The sequence below is a fragment of the Oryctolagus cuniculus genome, chromosome 2 (genome assembly GCF_051225735.1).
Source record: "Oryctolagus cuniculus isolate XC-2025 breed Fujian yellow rabbit chromosome 2, ASM5122573v1, whole genome shotgun sequence".
Taxonomy (NCBI): Eukaryota; Metazoa; Chordata; class Mammalia; order Lagomorpha; family Leporidae; genus Oryctolagus; species Oryctolagus cuniculus.
This window is the reverse complement of record NC_142868.1, coordinates 97,917,008-97,927,172: the sequence shown is the minus strand read 5'-3', so window position 1 is coordinate 97,927,172 and position 10,165 is coordinate 97,917,008. Positions and strand designations below refer to the sequence as shown.

The following is a 10,165-nucleotide window of genomic DNA, read 5'->3' as shown; positions in this document are numbered from 1 at the left end:
CTCTATCCTGTTTTTGCATGTGATGAAAAATATTGCATTTTGGATTTTTCTCTCCTGTCCTTGAACTTTAAAATCACCTTAACTGTAGTCTAGGGAACCTCTGAGGGGCTCACTTAAGAAAGCCACCCTGATCCCTCTCTCCCAAGAAAGGGGGGATTTTCTAATAGTGTTTCAAATTAGGCCAGATGTTTTTCCTGATCCCCCTCCTACCACCACCACCAATGTCATGGAGGTCTGACCCCTTTCCTGGGAAACTAAATGCCAATAAGCCTAGGAAACTAACTTTCCAAAAGTTCTTTCTCTTCTAACCAAGAACTCAGACTCCCCTCTCTCCAGGTTTCTTTCCTGATCACTTAGCACCAACAGGGGGTTCTACTACTTCCTTAGTTGGTAACAGACAAGAGAGGGACCATGGGGGGAAAGGAAGACTCTGGTGTCTCCCCTCTTTTCCTGCTGCACTGAGGACCAGGAACAGTAAGATCCTCCTACTTCTACATATCCCGCCCTCATTTTCCCATCCCAAGATAGATATATAATTTCTTTGATATTTATACACACACCTGGTAACGAAGAAGAGAAAAAAATGGAATCTATAACAATAATAAAGAAATTGTTTCTGGTTTAAAAATGATCTGGTGTCCTCCAGGGCAAGCAATTGCACAAATGTCCACTGAGTCTGGTCCAGGGATTAGGGAAGGAAGGTCTTAAAAGGTAAAAGGGGGGAGCTACTACCCCAGCCTCAGGGCCCCAACTCTCCAATCCCCAACTCTGTTGCATTGTATAAAACACTCATCCTCTGGGAATTGGGGTTTTAAAAAATGCCTTGCAGGGGAGGGGAGCCCCTTGGGGGAAGGAAGGTGGCCACCCGGGGCCCTTTAGTGTAGACAAAGTGGTGAGGGAAGGGGAGGCTCTGAAGGCTCACACCATATCTCAGGTGGTACTGCCCGCTCAGGACAGTTTCTTGACTCCTCCCCTTGTGGGGCCAGGGGAGGCTGAGCTGATGCTCTTGGGTTGCCCGTTGGATTTGCTGTGGGCGGTATTGAGCTGTACTTCATCTTTAGGCATTAGTAGTGGCTGCAAGGCCACTTCCTCTATCTCAGAGACACCAGGTGGGGATTTTTGGCTGCTGTAAGATGTTTAACGGCCCAGATATGGGGTGGTTGGACCTGGTTCAGGGGACCCTAGCCCCTGGCCCCTTAGCCTTTCTGGCTTCCCAAAATGGGGCACAGTTGGGCATCCAAATGGAGTTTTTGCCCAATGATGATCTCTTCAAGTCATCTGAAGAGGAACTCTTACAAGGATGGAGCCAGGTGTTGACTGAATGCCTGGGTCTCCCAAGCCCAGCTCTTCCTCATGGACTGGGAGCTGGGTGACTGGTGCAGCAGCTTCTCTCATCCCTGGAGGGAGGCCACAATGTGGCACCACAGATTGTCATAACAGACTGGTGAGGGCTCTCGTGTTGGACCTGTTGGCACCAAACGTGGATGACTCTTGGCTTCCCATTGCTGGGTCAGGCAGGCTGACAGGAAGGGAGAGGTATAGCTGAAAGCTGGGTCTGGCTCAGGCTTCTTTTGTGTGTCTGATTGGCCAGGCTCTTACAGGAGATGGAAGTGGTGCTCTCTGAACGCATGGACTGCAACTGGTCCAGCACAAAACCTGTTCTCTGGGATGACTTGAGGCTGGAGGAATGAGAGCCACTGGAAAGTGGATCGAAGTGAAAGCTTTTGCCAAAGGTGGGAGAACAGAAGCTCTGTGGTTCCAAGCTGGGCTCTGAGTGGTAACTGGGATGACGGCTGCTCTCTGCAGTTGAGGTTGGCTTCCTCAAACTGTCCCCATGACTAACTTGGTGCTGGAGGAATGAGGCAGGGCAGCTGATGTACTGCTGCTACTATAACCTGGCCGACACTTGTACAAGGTTGAAGTGGGGGGTTGTCCTTGCCCCAAAGGCTGCTATCTCCATTAGTAGCCAGGCTAAGGTGTGTTCACAGTCCCATGTAACTGCTCAGGTCTGGCATAGGAGGAGGCTGGGGTTTGGCATCTGCAGACTGGCTCTCTGTTGTTTCCAAGCTTCCCTTAGACTTAGTTCTCCTGAGCTCCCCCTGGATGCCATTATCCATGATCTTCACAGTAGTCTGACACTTCTGGCAGAAGGAAGGGAGGTCTGATTACAATTGTATTCTCTTATTTGGTCTTTCCAGATATCTGGGTGCTGGGGAATTGCAAAGTGCATTGTTACAGCAGCCATTGGTGAAGGGGCTCATGCCTCCCCGGAATTTACCCATAACCTGTTCATTGGCTGTGCATCCCCAGGCCACCAGCACCACATGAAACCCTGTGAGGCCAGCTACGGAGATGAAGAATAAGCCAGCAACACACTTCACTGCCATTGTGACAGTGTGCAGAGCCCTGAGAGCTCCTCTATGTGGTAGAGGACATAAAGGAGGCCAAAGCCAAATACACCAATAGAGTGGGCTGTCAAGGGAAGGAGGAAGAGGAAGAAATAACGGTAGTTCTGGCGACCAATACAGTTGTTCACCCAGGGGCAGGGATGATCAAATTCCTCCACAGAATTATCACAGACACTGTGGTGGGAACATTGAGGAGGACAGTAGAAGCAGCAGGTAGCACACCCTTTCATGCCCAGCTGGATGCCCTTGATCTCCACTGTTTTGTAAAGGGAGCTTGAAAATCTTCCTTGTCCTCATCTTCCTCAGCTCGAGGGAAAATGCCTGGGTCCATGAAGGTGGCCCTACTGAAATTGGCCAGAACAAAGAGAAACATAACTGCATTGTAGATGGGCACTGCAGGTGACACATTCAGGCTTAGTCCTGGACACGTACATGCAAAGAGTGTGGTAGCAGCTCCCATTAAGAAGATAGCGGCTGCTGAGGCCAGGACGTGTTTCTGGGTCTGAATCTCTATCCAGACTCTGCAGCATGTTGGAGCTCTGAGGGGAGATCTGCCCTGCTGCATAGCCCAGGCCCACACAGAGGCAGAACAGATAAGACAATGGGATAAAGGAACCAACAGAGAAGAGTCCAGAAAAAAAAAAGGGAAACCCCAAATTTAGAATTATCATCCTTCCCCCTCCCAAACAAAACTGAAGGTCAAAATATCTCAAAAGAAGGAAAGCATGAGATGGGGGATGGTGATTCCAAATGATAAATAACCACTTCCACAGAACAAAGCCAAAGAGGAGATTAAGAAACACAACTTGGGGGCTGGTGCTGTGGCATAACGGGTAAAACCACTGCCTGAAGTGTCAACATCCCTTGTGGGCACCAGTTCGAGTCCAGGCTGCTTCACTTCCAATCCAGCTCTCTGCTATGCCCTGGGAAAGCAATAGAAGATGGCCCAAGTCCTTTGGCCCCTGCACCCACATAGGAGACCTGAAAGGAAGCTCCTGGTTCCTGGCTCCTGGCTTCGCATTGGCACAGCTGCAGCCATTGCAGCCAAATAGGGAGTGAACCAACGGATGGAATACTTCTCTTTCTCTCTCCTCCCTCTATGTAATTTTGACTTTCAAATAAATCTTTTTTTAAAAAACACAGCATGAACAGCTTAAAAATTGGAGACAAACAGTAGGTTGTACACATACAAATGGCTGCAGGTAGAGAACATGGACAGTCAGACAGATCAAGGTAAAGCTCATGGACAGAGGCAGGTCTTCAAAAAAAAGAAAGGGAAATATCAAGGCAGGGCAGGAAATTCTGAGCAAGGAAAAATTCCTGAGGAGATACCCTAATACCTCCATGACTACCACACTCGCACAAAATGTGAGCAGCACCTAGAAGAGGTGTGTACTGTGCATTTTTATCCATGAAGGAACCTGTGGCCCCTTCCAGCTTGGAAGAAGAGCTGTTTCTACTGCAGCCCTTGTCAGTTTTAGGCAGCCTTGTCAATGCCACCACTCCCACATCTTGACTTTGCCAGGGTTTATAGTCTGCAATGACTGTTTAATGTTACTTATTTCTCTCTTGGTGGCTAAGCTGGACTACAGCTGTTACAAGTTGAGTTGTAAATACTTTTCTTTGATGAAAGAAAACAGAGAGAGAGAGCAAGCTTGTCTGTCTTCAATCTCTTCTTGCTATTCCCAAGCCCTTCAAGGGCCCCATTTCCTATAGAGTTCATGCAAAACTGAAGGAAAACTTAAAATCCTTGAAGCCTTTTCTTCCCAATAAGCAGAATAAGACGAAGACATCGATACCACGTGATACTTTAAAAAAATAACTCGGAATGAAGGCACAGTTCCAAAGATGTCCCAGTTTCCAGGTTAGTCACTGTGTCTGGTCTTTCTTCTTCGATCTTGGGCTTTCCAGACACAGAGTTCAACTGAGTTATGGTGCCTCCCTTGGAGCAGTGCCCATCACTGCCACCATCGTTGTCACCGCAGCCTCCCGGCAGTGCTGTCCGACCTCTGACAGGCAGTGCAGAGCCCCCGCACACTGCATGCCCGCCCTGGGCACGTGAGATGTTTCATTCATGAGGGTCACGCAGTTGCACCTGCCCCTGCTCACTCTGCCATCCACCCATAGCCCCCACCCATTCTCCGCTTTCAAAGTTAAGTACTCTTAACATCTTAACATTCTTTAAAAGTAATTCAAGATTGTTTAAAAGTAAGTATGAAATTTTTATCTTGTTTCATTTTGAAAATTATGCTAATTTAGAGGTTTTTAAAGAATTATTTTGAGATGGTGATGGAGCTTATGCCGTGGCATAGTAGCTTGATCCTTCGCCTGCGGTGCTGGCATCCCACATGGGTGTGGGTTCTAGTCCCAGCTGCTCCTCTTCCAGTCCAGCTCTCTGCTATGGCCTGGGAAAGCAGTAGAAGATGGCCCAAGTCCTTGGGTCCCTGCACCCATGTGGGAGATCAGGAAGAAGCTCTTGGCTCCAGGCTTCAGGTTGGCACACCTCCAGCCATTGTGGCTATTTGGGGGGTGAAGCAAGGCAGAAGACCTTTATTTCTTTCGTTCCCTCCCGTTCACTGTCTGTAACTGTACCTTTCAAATAAATAAAATCTTTAAAAATAAAAAAAATTATTTTGGGGTCAAAATAATGGCATAGCAGCTAAAGCAGCCTCCTGTAATTCCATTATTTCATATGGACACAGTTCAAGTCCCGGCTCCACACTTCTTACGCAACTCCCTACTAGTGGCTGCTGAAAAGCAGCAGGTGGCCCAAGTGCTTGGGTCCCTGCACCCATTTGGAAGACTCAGATGAAGCACTCTGACCCATTGCTGGCTGCTGTGGGCACATGGAGAGTGATCCAGCAGACAGAAATGCTCTCTCTCTCTTTGTAACTCTAACTTTCAAACAAATACATAAATCTTTAAAAAATGAATAATTTCAAAATGTAAATTTTTGTCATAAGATAGAAAGGCTGCAATACTCTAGAATGTATGGGAAAAAATAGGGCAAAAACTCAAGGTTTAAATAAGTTGCAGAAAGCATGAGCACCTAACAGAAGGTTTGAAGTGGCCAGCACTATGGCGCAGTGGGTTAATGCCTTGGCCTGAAGCACTGGCATCCCATATGGGTGCCGGTTCTAGCCCTGGCTGCTCCTCTTCTGATCCAGCTCTCTGCTATTGCCTGGGATAGCAATGGAAGATAGCCCAAGTCCTTGGGTCCCTGCACCTGTGTGGGAGACCTGGAGGAGGCTTCTGGCTCTGAATCGGCACAGCAGTGGTCACTGCGGCCATCTGGGAAGTGAACAAGCAGATGGAAGACCTCTCTGTCTCTACTTCTCTCTAACTCTTTCAAATAAATAAAATAAATCTTTTTTTAAAAAAAGGGTTGAAAAGGAAAAATCTTGTAAGAAAAATTGTGTGTGTGTGTGAAAGCCAAAAGCTTCATCCAAATCTCCCACATGGGTGAAGGAGCCTAGCACTTGGGCCATCCTCCACTGCTTTCCCAGGCACATTAACAGTGAGCTTTGTCAGAAGTGTAGCAGGGTCTAGCACTGTGGCAGAGTGCTGAGATGGTGGCAGCCATTTGAGCTGCAGTTCATGTCCCAGCTATTCCATTTCCAATCTAGCTCCCTGCTAATGCACCTGGAAAAGCAACAAAAGATGACCCAAGGTCTTGAGTCCCTACAAGCGCATTAGGAGACCTAGAAGAAACTTCTGACTTTGGCCTGGCCTAGCCACAGATTCTGTGGCCATTTAGGGAGTGAACTACTAGATGAAAATATGTCTGTCTTTTGGAATCTTTCTCTCTATATATAACTCTGCCTTTCAAAATAACTCTTTTTTACAAATGTGGAACAGTCATTATTCAAACCAGCACTCTGGGATGAGGCATCCCAGACAGCTGCCTAATCTACTATACCACAATGCCTTCCCAATTATAACTTTAAAAATTTACATGGTTTTCTAAAATTTTGGAATGAATATCAAAGTTACACTGAAATAAAAATAGAATTTGATGCTTTTTTAAACAAGCTGTTTAAAATATGTGCATATTGATATGTTAGTAAATATCTGGAAATAGCCTTGGACTTTAATTTTGGAATCTGTTTTTTTTTTAAAGATTTATTGATTTATTTGAAAGGCAGTGTTCCAGAGAGGCAGAGGAGAGAGAGAGAGAGATCTTCCATCCTCTTGTTCACTCCCCAGATGTCCTCAATGGCCAGAGCTGAGCTGAACTGTAGCCAGGAGCCAAGAGGTAGGAGCTTCCTCCAGGTCTCCAACATGAATGCAGGGGCCCAAGGACATGGGCCATCTTCTACTGCTTTCCCAGCCATAGCAAACAGCTGAATCAGAAGTGGAGCAGCTGTGACTCAAATTAGTGACCAAATGAGATGCTGGCACGGCAGTTGGCAGCTTCACGTGCTATGCCATAGTGCTGGTCATGGAAACTTTTGTTTAAAAAAAAAACTGCAGCATCTCCTTTTAATAATTCTTGCTTAGTTTTTAACCATCTGTGAATTTTCTAGTCAGCTTCCTTAATCTTTCTTCTCCTCCCTGGTTGTGACTCTTAAATTTTTCTAAGCAATGGGGTTATTTTATATGCTATTTTTCTATTCAAGGTTTTTACTTCCACTTTGATGACTGACAAAAAACCACAAATGTTGTGCTTTAGCAAACAATCAGAATTGTTTGGAAAAAGCTGAGTCTTAAGAGTTAAAAGTTGTATATATACTTGTTTTATAAAATCATCAGATTTATGAATAAATCTGGATTAGAACTGGTTGAATCACACTAAGTAGATGGATGCTATTTCAAAATTATAAGTGAGCCTATTTTGACCAAATATTTTAAGCTCTTTTGACATCCTGAGACTTTCTCAGAATCAAGTTTCTAAATTTTTTCACTTTGAGATTTTTAGCAGGAACCCTTGATGTGTCAAAGGATATATATCTTATCTTTTAGAGGTAATAGTTTATTATGCAACTTGCATTTTAGGAAAGTACTGTCATGAAATTATGTTCAATGTTAAATTATATTTATATAGCTATGCCATTGATATAAATGTCCTAGAAGTTATATAAGTTTTAAAATCTGATAGTTCTGTTGTGTTGTTACTAGTCATGATGGTTATCTTCATAAAAAGGAGACCCAGAGTCCTAAAAGGGACAATAGGTGTGTAAAATCCTTCAGTTTCTTTCTTTCCTTTTTAAGGATGTATCTATTTATTTGAAAGCAGAATTCCAGAAAGGAGGAGAGAGAGAGAGAGAGAGAGAGAGAGAGAGATTGATTCTGTTGGTTCACACTCCAAAGGGCCACAATGACCAAAGCTAAGCCAGGCTGAAGCCAGGCAATATGGTCATAATTCAAGTTCTCCCAAATGGGTACAGGAGCACAGACACTTGGCCATCCTCTGCTGCTTTCCCAGGTGCATTAGCAGGGAGCTGCATCAGAGTGGAACAAACAGGACTCGAAGTGTAACCCATAGGGGATGCCAGCATCATAGGCAGTAGCTTCACCTGCAATGCCACAATGCTGGTCCCTCTTTAGTTGCTTTGTAACATCCTGTATGGAATGAACATAAATGGCTCATGTCAATTAATCAATTTCATAATTTTAACTATGTTTATTTAAAGACTTCTGTCATCCATAGTTTTGTATTCTTCTCTAAAAACACTTGTAATCAATTTCACAGAAAATGTTCTTGAATACAGATTTTTGGCTACTTTAGACAAGAATTTCCAGAACTTTGAGGGAAAGAAAAAAACTAAAAACCCCATAAACTGGTAATGGAGGAGCCAATGCTATGGCACAGTGGGTTAAAGCCCCAACTTGCAGCTCCAGCAAAAACAAAGAAACTGGGGCCAGCACCATGGCACAGTAGGTTAATCCTCTGCCTGTGGCACTGGCATCGCACATGGGTGCCAGTTCTAGTCCCAGCTGCTCCTCTTCCAATCTACCTCTCTGCTATGGACTGGGAAAGTAGTAGAAGATGGCCCAAGTCCTTGGGTCCATGAACCCATGTGGGAGACTGGGAAGAAGCTTCGGATTGGCACAGCTCCAGCTGTTGCAGCCATTTGGAGAGTGAACCAAAGGAAGGAAGACCTTTCTCCCTGTCTCTTCCTCTCACTGTCTGTAACTCTACCTCTCAAATAAAATAAAATCCTAAAAAACATAAAGGGGCTGATATTGTAAGATGTGGACTTGGTCACCCAAGGCTAGCTGATATGTCTAAGAATTACAGCCACTTGTTCACTTAATTAGACACAATAGTTCACATTTGGGCAGTTTTTTTACCACTGTGCATACTGTTCACTGTGCATACTGTGTGCACTTCTGGAAAAAGGAGTGCTACTGGCTCATTTCTGGCTATTTGGGAGAGTCTAAGCCATACTATTTGAGAACTGAAATATTACTAAAAGAAAAAAAGCTTTTTTTTTTTTAATCCAGCCACATTGTCCACAGGCCCCTCTGGGGACAATAAATGTGAATGATTACATGTATTGAACAATTGTGTCCCAGCAGGCTATTCTAATGGCACTTTAGCAGGGGTCGAGGACATCCATACCCTAGCCATACAAAGCCCATAAAATCATTTGGTCTGACCCTGCCAAGGCAACTACAAATGGGATTTGATATTCAATCTATACAGACTAAATCTTAAGTTGCCAAGGCAGCTATAAATGGGACTTGATATTTAATCTATACAAAATAAATCTTATTTTGTATGTCCTGTGAATGATGTTATAGACACAAAAATGTCCCTTGGAAGAAAGGCCCTTTGCTTTAGAGACTGCAGACCTTGAACAATAAAGGATGGAAACAGCTTCAAAGACAAGGAGATTCAACCATTGAACACACAGCAGTAACTCCTCCAGAATCTTTGGAAGCAACAGCACTGTTACCAGGTATCTTAGAACAGAAGGTTAAGCTCAAAGTCCTCACCCAGGCCTTATGTCTCAGAGGTAAGGGTGAACACTCACACTGCCTTGAGTTAGGAAAGAGGGATGTTGATGGTCTGGGTTTCTGTTGGGATAAAGATTAAAGACATACTTTGGGACTTCCTTGGGTTCAAGAAACATGGAAGAGATATACAGAAATCTGTGAGTTTCCCAAACTTTCTTTGAAGCTAGTCCATATCTCTGTTCTATTTGTATGAACACTGGCTATTCATCTTCGTTCTATACATAGAACTGGAGAATGTGATTTTGTACATAAGGCACTGGCAAATTATATTCAAAGTGTCTTTTTTTATCTTAAGGATTCACTATTTAGTCATTTTTATTAGCTTAAGGGAAGACCTGGGAGCAATGGGACTAGCCTATCTCTCTCTCTTTTTTAGGAACATTTTATTTAGTGAGCATAAATTTCATGAGTACATCTTTAAGAATAGAGTGATTCGTCCCACCATATCCATGCTCCCACCCCTACTCCCTCCTCTTTTCCTCCTCCCTCTCCCATTCCCAGTCCCATTCTCCATTAGATTCATTTTCAATAAACTTTATACACAGAAGACCAGCTCTGTACTAAGTAAACATTTCAAATATTTGCACACAGACACATACATTAAATATTTTTTAAAAAACTGTTTGAGAACAAGTTTTATAGGTGTATTACATACTGACTCACTTAGGACCGAGGTCTTGCATGGGGAGTAAGTGCACAGCGACTCCTGCTGTAATTTAACAATTAACTCTCTTATGTATGACATCAGTGATCACCCAAGGCTATTGCCATGAGTTGCCCAGGCTATGGAAGCC

At 44.2% G+C, this 10,165-nt stretch overlaps 1 pseudogene; it reads right to left on the bottom strand.

Annotated features, from left to right (window-relative positions):
• Positions 1-918: 918 nt before the first annotated feature.
• On the bottom strand, positions 919-2,973 carry LOC138848730 (palmitoyltransferase ZDHHC5 pseudogene; annotated as a pseudogene).
• Positions 2,974-10,165: the final 7,192 nt, after the last annotated feature.